Below are 18,189 nucleotides of genomic sequence, written 5' to 3' on the forward strand. Positions count from 1 at the left end.
GGCGCGAAGAGGCGGCGGGAGCGCGGTGCCGCGGGGGGAGGCGGCCCCGCTGCCCAGCCGCACACTCTGTCAGTACAGACCGGGCCGCAGGGCACTCAGCAGCAGGATCTGTAGGAGAGCGCCATGCTCCAGCAGTTCCCCCTCCGCCCCCCGGGATGTCCCTGCTGACCCTGGTGACGCTCTGGATCAGGGTCAGCGTTAGCTGCTCGTCCTGCATCGCAGGAGAGGAGAACACAGTGACACTGACAAGGACCTGCTCCCCACTGGAGGAAGGAGCTTTCCCAGCTAACTASTGGAAGGAGAACCCACAGACCCTGGCCTGGGGAGCACGGAGAGCCTGCAATGGGAAATGTGCCCAGGAAGGACAAGGAGCAAGGCCCCGTTGGGTGGGACTTACCTGGGCAGAGGCAGTGAAGCCTGGCACCTTAAAAGGAGAAAGGGAAACACTGAGTGACAATAAACAGCAGACCACTGACCCAGGACATGCAGCAATGGCCCTAAAAATCATGCACGCACTGCAGGACAGCAGGGACAGAACTGCTGTGTCCTCCTCATCCTCCACACAGGCAGTGTAGAGTTGCCCCTGAAGTACTGGATGCAGTTGGAGGTCACAGGAGTCTCAGGAAAGCTCCAGCATRAGCAGCCAGTGGGACTGGGGTGGCCCTGCAACACAGGGAGGTCCCTCTGGGTCTCACCTGGGTACCAGTGTGCCAGCACCTTCCCTAAAGTGGGGAGTGGGGCAGCCCATTGGGGGCCTGGGAGGACAGTGTGGGGCAAAGCCCCATCTGAGATCGGGGGTGAGGACAGGCCTGACAAGCCTAGGCAGCAAGCAAGGGGCAGTGTAACCTTACAGCCTCCAGTTCAGTGCAGACCACACTGGAGAGCGGGGAGAAACCCTTCTGGTTAGCACAGATAGAAACSTCAGAGCAGGAAGTCGAGGGTGCTKCACTGTAGCTACTGGTGAGTTTGCTCAAGGTGATGAAAACGAACTCCAAGATCTCCCCCAGGGCCTCCAGGTGGCACTGGAGCTCAYACAKGAATGACATCACCACAGTGACACTAATCGCTATCAGCTGTCCTCAACGGCTTYTGTCACACCTTAAAAATGAGCAATGAATTCAACATCCAGTAGGAAAAAGGCTGAGCCAGTTGGACAGGCTGAATTGGCCAGCAATGACCACCTGCCTCCAGCTCTTGGTTTCTACATTGGTGCTAACAGTGAGATGACTCCTGCTCCCTTCTGCGAGAGCCTGGGCCCTGGGCAATGGGACTGGCCCTTGGGCCCTGGGCAGAGGAGAGCAGCTGGCAGTTGCTCACTCCTTGTGAGCTATGGGAGGCTTTTCCCTGCCACAGCAGTTTCCCGTGGCTCTTCCTCAAGGCAGGAAAATAAACAATAACTTTAATCCAACTATCCTTCATTTCTAAACAGCTATGAGTCCACCTCTCTGCACAGCTCCTGGTATCACCACACCAAATCCATAGCAAGGGGAAGTCCACAGAGTCTTTCTCTTCAATTTCTGCACTGTACTGAGTGCAGAAAACGTGGCCCTGCCTTATCCCAGCTAAGGCACAAGATGTAGGCATACACATTGCTTGGCACAGGGGAGCTGTTCCTACTCTGTGCATGCCCTGAAGCAGAGCCGCCCACAGTCTTTTCTCTGCAGGGAGGTGCTCCATGGGAAAAGGATCTATCACAGGATGTCTGCAAACCAGTTCTTAATGCTAGAGACATCTTTAGAGCCATTCTACATTTTACAAAACCAGGGCTCTAGTCAGGTGTTCCTGGTTACCTTCAAAGAAGGAACTCACCTGAGCTGCTCTCATGTCACTTGAAACAGTTTCTATGGTCATGACACAGCTCTGCAAACAGCCATCATCATCCTGCAAGATTCTGTCCAGCTCATGCTACATCTCCGCTCTGGGGGCAAATCCCAGAACTTATCTTCCTTTTATTGCCAGAAAGCCCCAGAGCTGTGGACACAAACCCTGTAGCTCGTAAGAAATAGCATCACTGCATCACCTGCATCACTAGCATCTAGGTATAGACACAGGGCACCCTGTGGTGCCCACAGGTGCTGGCCCTCACCTCAGAGCACTGGAGCATCCCCGCAGTGGCCAGACCCCTGGGGACAGCATTCTTAGTGCCCAGCACCTGCCAGCATGAATGATGCCCCAGGTGCCCCAGTCCCAGGTCCCCAGGGCCCAGCTGGGACACATGGGACCCAGCCAGGTGCCTCACAGAGCTYCCAGCCCCTGCAGGAGGGGACCCCGCAAGGCCTTGCACACACCATTTCCCAGTTCCCCATTGCTGAGACGCATCATCTCCACTGCAGGAGCTTCTGTCTCAAGGGAGTTATGCCCTGCCCTCATACCCCAGAATTAAWCGGGAATTAGCTTTGATAAAAAAATCTGTGCTGCAAAACTAGAAGAAAATTAAGCCTTACATGGTGGCAAGACAAATAGTGAGTTAGTTTGTACTTGGTTTAAGAGGATGGTGTCATAATTTGCTGGTGATGTGAAGAAAAACATACGGGTACAGGTAGGTGCCAGGAAGCAGGCAGAGTTAAACATGGGGGGGGGGGGGAAATCAGTTTTCCATAAAGCAGCTGTTACCTCCCAGCAGCAGAGAGAAGCCCTGCTCCATCTGCAGCACGACGAGCAATGGCTGCTGTGGCAGGAGCCACCAGGGCATGAGCACCTCTTACGCCCTCCACACATCAGATGAGAGCAACCATGTTCCATTGGTCACAGTGCCCTTGGGCTTTTTGACTGGTTAAGGTGACTTTTCCATGAAAGGTGGAGGCGAAGCTTTGAAGAGGAAAACATACAAACATTGGGAAGATTCATTCATGTAACACAGCTTGCTGATGCAAAATATTCACAGGCAGGAACCCATCAAGTGTTTGTAGCACACRTGCATTTGTGAATAGTATTCCCAACACTCATCCCAACACATACCATGAAAAATGAAGTGAGGTATGGAGGGAACAGAGTCCTTACCTGAAGGCTCAGAAATGTCATCACAATACTCRTTGGATCTCATGGTTGGAGTGGCTCATGATCAACCTGCGAGGAAAGCAAAATCTTCTTAGAAAAATAGGGAAGGACTGTTGCACTAAACCTGTAGGAACTTTTGAAATTATAGAAATGTAGTCAGGATTTATGTATAGCAGAGCTGAATTTGGGGCTTGACCCAAGGRTGAGTTCCAGTAGAAGCAATTCTTGTGACAAAGCAGAGCACAGGGCTAAGAAACTGGAGGGAGCCAGCCTTGGGGACAGTGCAGCAGGTGTCTCAGAAGCCCTGCGTAAAGGTGGGGAGCAATATTAAGGATATTCAGCTCCTTAATAGCTTCAGCTATTTGTATTGCACTGAACATCCTCAGCTTAATGATAAAAACCCACAAGTTATGCAGGACTTGAGCAGACAGACTAGCATAGCTGACAATCACCTGGTTCTAGTGCAAAACTTTTGTGCTTTCTTTTTCTTTTTTTCCCCCCAAACTCTTATTAAAGAAAAGATGAAATTGTGACAAATGCTTTGAACAGCAATCTCACCAACAGATGGTGCCATAACTTTACATTAGCRATAGGTTGCTGCAACTGACAGTGTTACATCCGTTCTGTTGCTTTCTATTTGTGATATGCGCACATACGCTGGACTTGTTACTTTCAGTGTTTCTATAATCAGTTTGATTTACAGCATATTTTCCTCTTTAACAAAATAGTTGAGAGCTTGAGACCATCACTAAAAATCTTAGTGCTGCCAAAGTGGAACTGTTTAAGCTCACAGAAGCTAAATTAAGTTGCAAACCCTTACAACTCTGTAAATTAGACTACTTCTGTTTTGATAGCTAATACTCAAATATCCAAATTTAGAAACATGGCTCACATTCCAGTACCTCCTAAGGGAGACACTACGCAAAGGAGGCATCATCTGATGAGTAAAACCAGCTTCCTATGAACTATTCTCCGATGCAGCCCGTTGGATTACAAAGCTGCAAGCAATAAGCTTCTGAAATAGTCCATATGAAGCCTTTCCTAAATCAAAGAAACCAGAAGTAAATCCATAGCTATATTAGGATAAGCTGTTATATATAAAAATCGCTGAAACCTCTGGTAGCTCCCCAAGGCCAATACAGTCAATTTAATTTTACAAATGACTGTGTTTTGTTTAACAGAAGGGAAATGGAAGAAGGATCTCAGGTATTTCATTATTTATGGTAAGGAAAGGAAAAGTGAGTAAATATTTCAAGTGCTGTTGCTATGAAATGTCATACAGAATTGCAGTATACCTGAGTGACTTGCTAAAAATTAACTAATATTTGTAGCRTATAAATGAATGACAATTCAAATGTCCTTGTTTGCAGGATAATGAGAGAAAAATATTTTAACTTTCCTATATAGTGAGTATTTGTCAACTGATTTTCAGCACTCTAAACTCATCCTTTTTCCTTTTTTCTTGACAAGGCCTTGCATTTTCTCGCACGTCACTAAATGTTACAGATAAATCCAATGACTGCATGTTTGTGATTGTTGTCATCACCCAATGATGGATAAAATGATTCCTCCTAATGTTCAGAATGACAGGCGAAACCCTTCTGGAAAGGCTGGACTGAAAAAACTGGGTTCCTAGTTGTGTTACCTTAAATTATTGCCATTCAATATCTTCACAAAAAGTGCTACCGGTTTCCCATTAAGATTTTTGATGACGTTACATGGTGAATGCGTTTTCTCTATTCTTTTTCAAAGCATTGCCAATGGGGCTCAGAACCCACTCAAGAACATTATTTTAGAAAATAAGGTTTCGTGTAATTCAGAAAGGCCTACTGGGCTGGGGCAAGGGGGAAGAGGAAGGAAGAGATAAGGGATACCAAAATCAAATGTGCCATATCAGAGATAAATCATCTATAGAGCAAGCCAGAGAAATATGCRTCATCTTTTCATCAGCAGAATAGAATATAACCTTTTTTTCCCTGTGCTATAAGGAGGCTTTTTTGTACTTTCATTTCAAATTGCAAAAATTTTCAAAATACATTTTTTAGCAAAGAGTGTTACTTTTGATTCGCTTTTGATAATGTCTGCAGCGGATCTTCTATGCTGTTTTGAGGAGATGGTGTTGAAAAGTTGAATGGAGAGACCAAAATCAAAAGGCTGCAGATAACTTTCCAGAATGAGCACTTTCTTCTCCCTTGTGAAAGGAAGGAATTCACAAAAGAGGATCTCTGAGAAGGCTCAGTCTTGCTTTGCCTGACCTGCTTGCCTTATAAATACAAWTTTTTTTCCAGATGACAAGGTGACCCCACTGTAATCGCACCACACAGTGCTGCTGCAACACACTCACAAATCACCTTCCCAGTTTTCTACCTATCCGAGCTTGAAATTCATTGCGGAGCAGCTGCAGCCCTGTAGGTCCTGGGGAAGCTACCCAGGAGGAGAACCCTTTATACACTCGGGACTTCATTAGCAGATGACAGTCAATGACAGCAAGTGGAGCCAGTGCCCCTCTGCTTCTGCTGTGCTGCTGTTCTTCCGCCACTCTCCCTCTGTCCCTCTGGGACATGGGCTTGCGGGCTTTCATGTTACTGCAGTATGTTAGGCTGATATTTTATATCATGCATTATGTTTATTTTTATGACCCTACCTACAGACACAATTGCAAAGAATTTAAAAGAGAAAAAACAGCAAGCTCTGATTGGAGGGTGTGAATCTCAAAAATAAATGCTGTTGTTTTGTTTCCCTTTTGCATCAACACAGTGATAATCCTTTCCTGCCACGTGACAACAACCTGTGCTTGGAATACATTTCCTCCCTGTTGTGGAAGTGGTGTGGACTTCAGCCACAGCTTTAATCTTCATTTTCATTATGCCAAACAAAGGCCTAGCTTTCTCAAGGAGTCTGAATGTCTCTCTCTCTTTCTATTAACTGAGATATTTGCTATTTGGTGTGCAGACAAGTGCTTTTGCGCTGAGGCTGAACTGTGCACAGCCATGGAAGGAATAAGTTGTAGAGAAAGGTCTAGTCATCTACATTACCAGACTGTTTCTACAAACATGCAGTGATGGCAACCACGAACTCCTTATCTGAATTTGTAATCCTAGACTACAGCTTACGTCCCAACAATGATTTGTTATGACATGCCTATGATGATTAAAAATCCAATCCCTTTCTTTATATTGACTATGCATCTATTTAGCTACKGCCACAGTTATGGTATTTCTGTTAGTTTTTCTTAATATTTCTGTAATGATTGGATAGTAATTAATAGTAATATGATCTGTAGCACTACCATGGTTCCCTAACTATCTAAAATGTTAAGCCACATTACTCTATAAATAACAAGCATGACAGCATGTCTGTGCAGCAAGTATTCATGCTGGTATTTGATCCACAGCTTAAAAGTGCAACAGATACTGCTTGAAAAAGCAATGAAAACATGCTTCTAGCAAGCACACAATATATTTAAAACATGTAAAATGTGTATATGTAAATGTATGTAAACAAATGCAAACATACGCAAATATGTGAACATATTTAGGGGGAAAGCATATAAAGAACTGACTCACTTCTACATGCAAATTTTTAGGCCTCCTGCAATGAAGTCTGCACTGCTAGACTGAAGGACCAATGATGCTGATGTGACTGCAGAATCAGAGCCTGAATTTCAGAGAAGGTGGTTAGTTAAGGTAACAACTGGCAGACAACAACACGGGGCACATGAATCCTAASAGCAAARTCATATGCTTAAGTGGGAAGTTTTRTGGGTCTTTTTTGTGAAACTTCTTGCCTGATTTATCCTCTCTCTTTAAGAGAGGAGTATAGAAATACACTACAATCATTTCAAATTCTACAAAATCCCTACTGACACTTTGAGCAGGCTTAGAAAAAGAAGCAAGCTCRAAGTCTGTCATTCTAGCCAGCGAATCATACCCCAATATGAAATCTGTCTGTAATGAATTCCCTGTTAAAAGAACCAAAGAATTAAATTTTGTTTATTTTGCCAAGCTGTGATCTAATCTTGGGAACATTTTAATGAGGAAAATACCTTGTGATCTTAAATTTTCAGATCTTTTAAGGAAAAAGTTTATATGATTTGGAAAGAGGCCCAGGAACTGCTCTATACACACACTCAAACCAATGTTTAAGAGAGAAAAAAGCTGGGTGGTCCAGGTYTTTCTTTCATGAAAATAACAATCATCTGGAGATGGACTAATATTTAATAAAAATATTTTTGTGAAAAGTTATGGATGCATGCATATTTTTATTCTTTTAAAAATAAAGGTTCTTTAACAACTGGCTTGCTTGTCAGAAATCCTGCAAATATATTTCATGCCTCAAAGGGAGCAATATGGCTACAATGAATAGACYTGGATGATGCTAACATAGGTGCAAACACTCAGCTAGTGGTTGTTTGATATGTCAGATTGAAAGGACTAAAAAAGTTAAGTTTTGGCTTTGTGGCATAATTGAAAAAAGTGAGCAGGAGAAACAGCTCAGTACAGGAGATCTAAACCACATTTAAGAAAAAAAAATGACAAAATTAAAAATTACTTATTTCTTCAAAATATTTTGTCTTTTCTTTTTAAAAAAATGTTATTTAATCAAGATATTTATTTTTTCCCAGTAATTTTAAAATAAAACTTTTTAATGAAAAATTTACATTTTTTAGGAAAACAGAAGGAGGCATTTCTGCATTTTCAGTATGTTAAAGGGGAATGTTTAGCATTTCTGTCTTTTCACTGCTGCTAATTGCTTTTTTTACCTTTATTGAGACTTTACAAATAACCCTTCAAAACTCTACTTTGTGATTTTAGTATTTGTTGAAAAAAATATAACAATTGCATCAACATACTGAGTTGCAGCTACCTTCCTGAACCAATACTGTGATGCAGTCCATGCTGGCTCTAGGACATACTGCTCCCAGATATATCTCCTGCCTAGTAACAGAGATTGCTACAATGCAGTCCAGCCTGCTAGGCATAATATAATACACTGACAAAACTTTTCAGGATTTCACCCTTTCTAATATACAAGCATAMATTTGACCCAAGACCTTTAAAAAGAAAATCAAATGATGTTAATAGGCACAACTTAAGTCTTTATTTTCTTTTTTGATTGAAAGAGATTAAGTCATTTACTATTTTTTCTTAGATTTAGATTGTTCTTATTCAGTCCRTCTCCTTATAGATAGGGAGGTTTGCTTGGTGGTGACTGGTCTATTTTGGCTTGAACTGGCCTGGCTGGTGAGAGAAATCTATATATTTTTAGTTACTTAAAAACAGACTTTCAAAATGACTTAGCATTATCCTGATATCTTCACTAAATTCAAAGGAAACAAGACTGGCCAAAACTGAGTATTACTTACAACTCTACTTTCTAAATGTTGTGCAATATGCATCTTAAAAACAGCTCCAAATCAGTGCACAAATAAAGTAACTCCCCACTAACTAGGACAGAGTTAGTAGTAACTCACCCATCGCAGCGATACCACGTTTGCCTCCCCCAGCACGGTATAACTACTGACACAGTCCTGCAAGTATCTGTTTGTGTGAGACCCCCCGGTGTCCGTGGCCCAGCAGAGGACCCTGAACCTCTCCCTCTCTGGGACACCTGCAGGGCCGGCCCAGAACAGCGCGTCTGCGGGAGCTGGGAACGCCGCAGTGCTCAAGAGGCACACGCACATGGGATTCTTGCTCAGTCCTTTCATTCATTTTTGGCATCCTTGCCTTCGCCAAGCTGCCTCCTGCGTGAGAGAGAAAGATTTGGCAGTTCTTGAATACTTCATGTGGGGCTTCTCCCAGGTTCACAAGACCAAGTCCYCCAGCGCTTCCCTGGCTTAGGCACTGGCCAGGCTCCTTCAGTAAATGCTACTGCTTTTATTTCTTTTCCTTCTTGAGTATTTAATTATATATTTACTTCTATCAAATAGTTCTGACTTAAAAAAAAAGTGGTGGTATCTATTTACAAGTTTATGAAGAGCACTTCTAAGAAATAAAAACTAAATTAATTTAATTTCACTTCTAAAGTCTTCTGCTTGTAATGGCACAAGTCAGGTTGAATAATCAATCTGAAATGGAAAAATAAATRTATTTCAGCTAGAGAAAAAGAAATTATTCTCATTGCTGTTTATTGTTTTGTCTACTCATGACAGATGGTAGATTGTACTACAAATTTAACTGTGTCTTTAAAGAAAAGTAGAGATAAAAATAGACATCATTATATACGGTCTCCACAGGTCTCTATGACCTCTTCTGCCTCCACAGGGATGAAAAGCTACATTTTATTTGGGAAAAGAGAATTATGTCTGAGATGAAAGACAGTGAGAACAGAATAGCTGTCTTTCTCACACTCAGTAATTGGGAATCCTACCTCCTACTTGATTACTTTTTAATTGAACCTTCAAGATAAAAATGCAACTAATTATGTCATTTAGGTAGCGGAAGCATGTTAATAGGTACACCACAGGATGAGCTATTCATAAAAATAGTACAGACTAGGGAGCCATAAAAAGAGATGGAATGGAATAACCTAATTAGGGAGTTCATCATTTCAGTGTCGATGACTTAATAGGAAACGCTTTGTAATCCCACAAGTACTTTCTCCCCTAAATGTCAGTGACTCTGATAAAATGGTGGTAGATGGTAGGCAATGGCTTGTATCCTAAGAATATTATTTAATTATTCTTCCTTTATGACACAGGTTACTATCACCAAACTGTCTAAAATCCTTTAAAAAGATCAATTTTGGAGACTAGGGGAGGGAGCTGTTGTTACTAACAGAAAYAGCAATCAAAAGAGAAATGTTATAAATGAGAAGTGGTCTGCAGCAATGCATGTAAAATCACAGCAGAATAGTCTTGCTCGTCTGTAAGTTGCCCTGTGGAGATCTAAGGAAAGCTGGTGACTGTGAATGTCGCAATGGTGCATAACAATAGGCTACAAAGATCCTCTCACTTTTTTCTCTCTTAAATTATGCCAGGAAAGTTTGGATTGGATTTTTTTTTTGGTCTAATTTGTGAGCCCTGCCTAATCAGGGTGAAGAGACAGACTGCGCATCAGCATCAGGAAATACCCAGCAAGTAAGCACCCAAAAGGATGCAAGTGGTAGCCCATAGCTTTCTCCCAAGGAAATGGGCTGTGCCCCAGCTACTCTAACTGCTAATTATAGTTGGAGCAAGGGAACAGAGGAGACAGGTGGTGTGACGAGAGCCCTGCAACTATAACCTGTATCTCTTACTTTTGGGATGTTAGCTCACTACAGAAACTGAATTTTTCCATATGTATATAACAGAAGCTGAGCTGGAAGTTTCAGGCACAGGAGAACAAATAAATATTTTTCCAGAAAAAAAAATGCCTGGTTATGAATTTGGCCATAAGAATACTGAAGGTCCATTTCAGAGAGAACTGAYATTGAATCATGCCTTCGGTAGTGGCTGCAGGTCCAGTGGAAAGGATTAATCTTCACAGCATGAGATCATAGATGACCATGACCTATATTTGGAACAGCAGAAGTCCTTGAAAGGCTAAGTGATAAGGCAATAAAATGGCAAATGAAATTCCATTAATATAAACATACTAGTGATTTACTAGGAGAAAAAGAATTTCAAGTTCATATATAGAATGAAAGGCTCGGGCTCTATGCTAATTATTAACCTTAGGAGTGGAATTTTGAAGTTAGCATAAATAAATAAAAATAAATAAACTGCTGTTTGGCATAGCAAACAATGCTAATTGGGAACTGGCAGAAAAAGGATACAGAACAAAGCAGAGACCATCATTACACTACTGTGCTTCTTTGCACCCACATTTTGAATACTGTAGTTTTGATCAGCGCTCCTTCTGTCCTCCCTTTCCCCCTCCCCAGCAAGATACAACATTAGACTTAAAAGGTTCAGAGAAAGAAGATCAAAGATATGGAATGGTTTCCATGTGTGGAGCAGCTAAATAGACTGGACTCCTTGGTCTGCAAAAAAAGACAAATGAGGGGAGATAAGACAGCCTGTAAAATCATGAATGGCATGATGGATGTTCACTGTTTCTTCCAACATGAACTCAGATGTAGCTAGCAGAAAAGAGGTTCAAACAGAACATCAGTTCTTCTGACACATGAACAAGTAGCTATGACCTGGAACTCAGCCACTAGATTCTGAGACCACTGAAACTGTACACAGCATAAAGACTGGACAAGTTCATGGAAAAAAAAATCCTCAGTAGAGACCATTAGCTATAAATTATACCCCTCCTGGCTACAGAAGTGTCTAAGCAGCAACGATCAGAAGTGGTRAAGATATTCTGGAGGTTTATCATGTCGTACTTCCTTTACTCCTATATTTACCCAGAATTTCACTTTTTACCACTGTCAGAGACAGACTAAAGCTACACAGACCTTTAAGTTGTCTCAGCATAGTTTTTCTTTTGTGTCATGTAAAGYCTCATAATAATATCCTAGTATTTTATATTATAATCTCTTATTTTCCTACAATGCAAGGGAAAGGAAAATAGGAGCATAAGTCCATGCTTCCAAACAGGCCTGGACAACCAAGATATTGAGAGAGGGTAGCCAAACTGGTATCAGCTTCAGGCTACCATTCCACTTACTTCTGTAGTTAGTGTCCAGCCTTCTCCGTTTCCTGACAACTTCCCATTTATTAGAWTCATGGTCACAATCAAATAACAATTTTTATGAGATGTGGATCTATTTAAGTTACGAAAAAGCTTTTTATCTTCTTTCTCTTTCTGCATTAGAGAGGGTCGTAATGGCTGCTCTCTCTTTCTAACATGCTGTCCTCCTTTTTTTTTTTTTTTTTTGTCCTTATAGCAGATAGGGATTCTGTGCTGACCTCCACATTCTTTGCAGCAATGCTTGCATTAGCAAAAGAAACATTTTTTTTTCATTAAATTCAAAGCATATGTTAGGTTAGATATCTGCTGTAGAAACATAGAGTCGCAGCACTGGTAACCCACTGTCTCTTTAAGCAAGTTTCTCAAAACAGAAGAGTTATAAATTCCAGCCATAAATTCCAGTCCACCTCCTCCCCTCCCCAGTAGATCTGGCTTTTCTACTGTCTCARCTCTGAACTTTCCATTTTAAGTACAATCCATTCTGTTTTGTATTCTCCCTTGCTATTATATCAGAACATTTGAAAAGGCAGACAGAGCTCAGCATCTTTGCTTGCGTATGGAAGAACGGCTAATTGAGTCTGACCACGTTGCCTTTTTCCCCTGCTCACCTGCACTTCATCCCGTTTTCCTGACTTTGAAGTGCAACTTTTTCAAACCTTTAAACAGCCTGGGATAAATGAATCCATTCTTGCAACGATCCATTATCACCGGTGTCTGAAAATTAACAGGACAAGGGAATTTGCCAAAGCCCTGACAGGAGACGTAAATTAGTGAGAAGGGGATGGAGGAGGGAGGTAGCTCCGGTTCCCTTTGCGTGGACCACAGCGGCGGCGAGCGCTCGCAGCCAGAGGTGCCGCTTGTTTGCCTCCAGCCTCCTGTCGTGTCATCCATCCTCTTGCAACTTGGATYAATCAAGTGATGGAGTGAGCTTGCAGAGGTGCTTGCTGACACTGAAAGAAAGCATCTGTCAGGTTGCTCAGCCTGGCCTGGTAGGAATACAGGGGGACAGGCATGCCTCAACAGGGGGGGGGGGAAAAACAAAACAAAATTTCAAGCAGCTGTGCTGATTCTCTGCAGCGTGCTCTGAGATACTTAGCTCTTCCGTGGGAGCGCTGCATGACCCCCAGCAGGACGAAGGCCTTCCTATATGAGATACTGTGTTCTCACGTGTCACAGGGACAAGAGACAGACAGATGGACAGAGATCCAGTTCCAAACCAGTCAGCAGCATAATAAACATGTCTTGCTAGTTTCAGTTTTCTCCACACACATATTCACTCTACCTGTAGCTTATTTTTCAATATATTATATAGACAAAGATTCCCCGATCATTATTTCACTTTTTAAAGTAGTAGAAGTAAGCTATTTCCCATCAGTAAATAATCTCAGCAGTGAAAGAAAGAATTCCAGTGCAGATATGCTTCAAAAGAGTATTTGTTCTTAAAACATTATTCCCCCCCCCCGTATCTGATACCCTGCAGTTGTATCAGGAAAATACACACACACACACACACACACACACAAACCTTTTTAAACCAGTCATGTCTTATCTCAAGTCTCATGTCACAGTTCCAGGCAAAGTGGCAAAGAGAATTGGCAAGGCAGATTTTTTCAAGCAAGGGAAGACTCTTAAATTTGTAGGAAAGGGAAAAATCTGACCTAATTTCCATATGCATGTGATGCTTTGATTTTAGGTGTCTTCACTGTCTTTTGAAGGAAGTGCCTAAGTTCCCTATAGAGCATACGTAGACAGGCTTTGAATATTTTCGTACTGCTTACTTGAAGTGCCTCAACTTAGGGTTCACTACTGCCCTCTGAAAGGAAAGGCTTTCCTTGTACCCATATACATAGGCAACAGAAAATGAGACAAACACCTTCACCTCACTCCCTTCAAAAATTTGAAAATCTCTATTCAGAAACACTTTAAAACCTAATACGAAGGAAAAAATGGACTTTCCATCTTGCACTCTCTTCAAATTCAGACCGGGTACTTGGAAGATAATATTGAATGAAATAGCATTATCCACAGGACTCACTGTACAGGTAGCCAGGTGGAATGATGTGCATTGACAAACCGTGCTGCTCTGACATGATTTTACCTCCCAGGCTCAAAGGTCCATTGGTGCTGAGCTAGGGCTGGCAGGAAGAACCACCAGTGCCCGGGATCTGCGCCTGCTCCCTTGCCAGGGCAGGTCCCATCGCCCTGCCCTCCCGCTTACCCTGGCTTCGCAGGGAGGAGAAGTGCACCTGCAGCTCTGAAAAAAGCCATGAAACATTCTTGCCACATCCTACAGAGGCCTCAGGACACTGCAGCACATAATTTGAATTTTAATTGAATTTTAATTTAGATAAGAATTTTGTATTGAATTTTAATTTACATCAGGGTTTAGTCTGAACAGCTCACTTCTTTATAGATATTTTGAAATCCAGAAAATGCTACTGAGATGCAACTCCATTTATTTGTTTTAATGATCTGTGAAAAGACATCTGGATTTAGTGGTGCTTTCTTATTATTATGGATCACCTACCAGATGGTTTAAATGAAAATATTTCAAATTATGAATAGCTCATGAATTATTCCCATCACCTCAAAGGTTCGCTTCTTTAATTTGCATTGTACAAGCAATGCAAGTGTACTTTTGTTGCTGATTCTCTCCCCCAGTTTAGAGCCCACCATATCCACAGATAGCTTTGTAAATACTCACAGGTAGCCACCAAGTGTGAACAGTCCTGCAGTCCACAAGGGCATTTGCACTACTTTCTCCTTCTGCAAACAGAAATTCACTGGGAAGTGAATACAAGGCTCTCCATATGCAACCAAAGGGAATTCTGGGGCTTTTACTGAAACAAATGTGAATATTTTTTTGTAGTCTTCACTCAGCTCTCATTAAAATTAATATCACTTTGGCTCAAATGAACACCACTAACTGTAAAATAATTTGTAGTTAAAAATCCAGCTCACTAAGCTTAGATATTGCTGCACATATGGTGTGTGTGATCACTGACTGTTCCTGATAAAAGACCATATGGGTTACAACAACTATGCAAAGAGGCAGTGATGCTGTAGCCTCGATTGTTGTTTTATTAACCTGTTTCTCAATTTCACTGTATTTTTAACTATTTACTGTCTATTTTTTTCCCTTTACATACAGTCTGTACTCACAGTCATCACAGCAGCTCTAATAACCACCGCCCTGGCCCTTTTCCTTCCCCACACAGCATGTCTTTACTCCAGGACTGGCACTGCTTTGCGAGCCAGCAGCACTGCCTTCACTGCACCTGACTACAGACTGACAGGACAAAAGTATTTTTCACATTTTGTTGCAACAAACAGAAATTTAAACTTCACTTTAAAAAGTTACACTGACGTGATGGCAGCACCCTGCGGGCTGCTGKGCTGAGCAACGGGAGGGAAGAGCGGGGCATGTGCCGGGCGCTGGGGACAGCCCCATGGGGACTCCTGCAGTCACAGGGGGTGTCACACCGCTGCACGCACCCTGCGGGTTTGTAGTCAAAGCGACATCCTGGCCAAGCATGAGAGGGATAGCTGAGTTCAGCAAGACATGCAGCAGATCAGACCATATCCAGCCTTAGTTTAGGGAATAATAAAGAGAAGGCTGGACTTTGCGTTTTGGTGCAGGTTTGGTAGATCCCTGGCACGTGGCATACGCAGGCACCCACACAAGCGCTGGGCTCCATAGCAGAGATAAGACACCAGTCTACACAGATCATTGGTCTGACCCTGCACAACTCATAGGTGAGTTTTTTTATGTGTTTTATGCAATGTATTATTTTTGATGCATTTTATGCAGTAACTGACTGGGCCCTTGGGAAGACCTGAAGGTCCTGGAGAAGGGAGCCAGCAATTGCAGGCCACAGACTCACCCKGCAGCAAACTCTCCACTCTCAGGCTTCAGTTTAAGTAGACCATTTCCTCTCTTTCCTCCTTGCTGCATTGTTTGCAAATGAAGACACCAAACCATTCCCGTGAATTTCAATCCAAGCATATAAAACATAGCTCCTTGACTTGCACTGTTCCTATCAGCTCCTTTAGATGAAGAATAATTCATCATTACTTTCTTGCAGTCCTCTCTAAATGACCTAAATCTTACTATACAAAAGTAGCGTGACCAGGAATATCATGCATTTTTACCAGTCTTCTCTGAACACACTATATACTTATTCCATTAATCACCACTGACAAACCGTGCAGTCCTTTGGGAAACTGCAGTACCTGTCAATAAGAAACTTTTCTCCAGGTTACTTCCTAACTAGTCATTAAGAACTTCTTTCATTTAAAAATAAAAATATACACAACTGGAAGCATTTTTCCTGTTCTTTCGTTAASTTCATTTTACTTGATAGGTTCCACAGCTGTTGCTCCTGAGGCGAGAAATATTTCCTTTCCATCGCTCCCAGCTTATTTTAAAAATCTAGTGATTAAGTCATTCTTCTCATGAGTTTAATCTTCTTTAATAAGTTTTRGATGTTTATTTGACATGTTTCTGTAATTTATCTCAATCATCTCATAGTTCTCTCTCTTCCCGTGTTTCAGCATACCCTTTGGAAAACACATGCTCAGAATACATTAAGAATAAAATTCACCACTGGTGTAAATATAACAGTTTAAAGACATTAAATTAGAATTAGCAGGTTTCTGACATGCAAAGCAAATGCAAATCCTAATTCACTTGCTGGGAGAAGATAGCGTATGAGCAAGCAACTGAAGGGAGCTGTTGATTCAGTGGCTGCCCATTTTATGCCTGGAGCATAAATAAGCAGTAAGATTCCTCCGTTACAGCAGCAGGCATGGGCTTAAACTACAGCTTTACAAGGTCAGACTCCTTCCAGCCGRGGTGCCGGGTGAAGGAGGCTGCAGAGAGCTGGGGCAGCGGCTCCCACCGCTGGCCCCGCCGGCGCAGGATAGGACGGAGGCTGGAGGTGGCCCAGCCRGGGGCAGTCACAGACCGCCCTCTCCTCCGCTCTCCCACCTGCTGCAGCTCCCAGCCGCTTCAGAGGCACTGGGGCTCCACCAGCGAGGAGCACCAGGGCTCCTGGTGCTTCGGTGCTGCATTCAGCGCCAGCGTATCTCTAGAAGAGCCCTCAGTGAGACTCCGTATGGCTTTTGTATAAGCAGCGCAGATGTGGAGCAAGGGATACCAGAGATGCCATCTTTACCAATGCCCCACCATTTATCTCACCTCCCCTCAGATTCCTGGGGCGACGCTCTCCCTTTCCTCTACTGCAAGCTATGCTAGGAGAATTATAAAACATTTCCCATTCAGAGGGGTTTGTTGGTTGCTGTGCTTTTATTACTGCTTTTGCTAACACTTTTACGCTAGTGGTATCTGAGCACTCTTTGGAGAGTACATATTTCATTCTCTTGATGGGGTCATTAAATCAGAAACTTTATCAATCTTCTAGAGTTGCCCACACTGTTTTATTCCCCTCACAAACGTACTTCAAGATGAAAAGGAAGATTTGGCCACATATCAGACAGCTTGTATTGGTTACTTCCTGTCTTAAGTGTTGTACTTTTATTATACAGACTGTAAAAAGGAATAAAAAATAGAGTTATGTTAAGGCTTAGTTTATATAACACTAATTTAATAGGAAGCTATTAAAGTACAGCTAGAATAGAAACATGTTCTTTGGCTCAAAACTTAATTTTACCTGAACTTACATCCTTCATAACATAATGGGAGACTCACCTAAATTTTGCAGAAATCAGCTTTCTGTTATACTTATGTATTGGTAGTGTTGTCACTGGACAAAAAAGTAAAGTTTTAAGTTTAAATATTTAAATAAGAAGTTTTCCTAGAGATATACTACTATAATTAATCTTCTTTTGAAAATTATTCACTTTTAAAGTTATTACTATCAGGTTAGTCTTATTTTTTGCAATTTTTTGTTTTGTTTGCTTTAATATATGCTACTTTCTCAGAAATTTAGTCACTTGACTTCTTAGTGAAATCTGATTTAATCAGTTTCTTAGGGAGAGAATTTACAGCCTAAAATGTACTCTGGTTTGTATTAAATTAAGCATAAATATCAGAGGCTATCATATGATCAACGTGACTTTTAGGTACTAACACCTGCAATCTTCAGTGATAACATAGAAGAAATTATATACTTGAAAATACAATTAAATAGGCCACCATTGTCAAGTTACAACATAARAAATGAATTGAAAGTATCATTTAGTTTCTACTTTTGTCTTCACCAAAGAGGTTTGTTTTCCAACAATTTGTAAAAAAGAACATTTGTAAAAAACGCAACAAAGTTGAATAGACTAAACTACAAAATGACAGCCTTTATAGATACTAGAGAAAGGAAATAGAAATTAAAATTCATATATATGTATATTATATGTATGTATACATGTGTGTATGCATATAAACTTACATGTATAGTTACATATATAGATGTATTGAATACTAGTRTAAAATCTAAACAGATTCAAAAAAAAAGGCCACCTGCTGTAAAGCATTTTTACTGCAATTTTAAAAGACAGCATTTGGGCCAAAAAAAGAAGAAGGCACTTCTGGTTTTGGGGGGGGAGAGGAGAATGG

The sequence above is a fragment of the Rhea americana genome, unplaced genomic scaffold (assembly GCF_003343005.1).
Source record: "Rhea americana isolate MKP2758 unplaced genomic scaffold, rheAme1 scaffold_89, whole genome shotgun sequence".
Lineage (NCBI taxonomy): Eukaryota > Metazoa > Chordata > Aves > Rheiformes > Rheidae > Rhea > Rhea americana.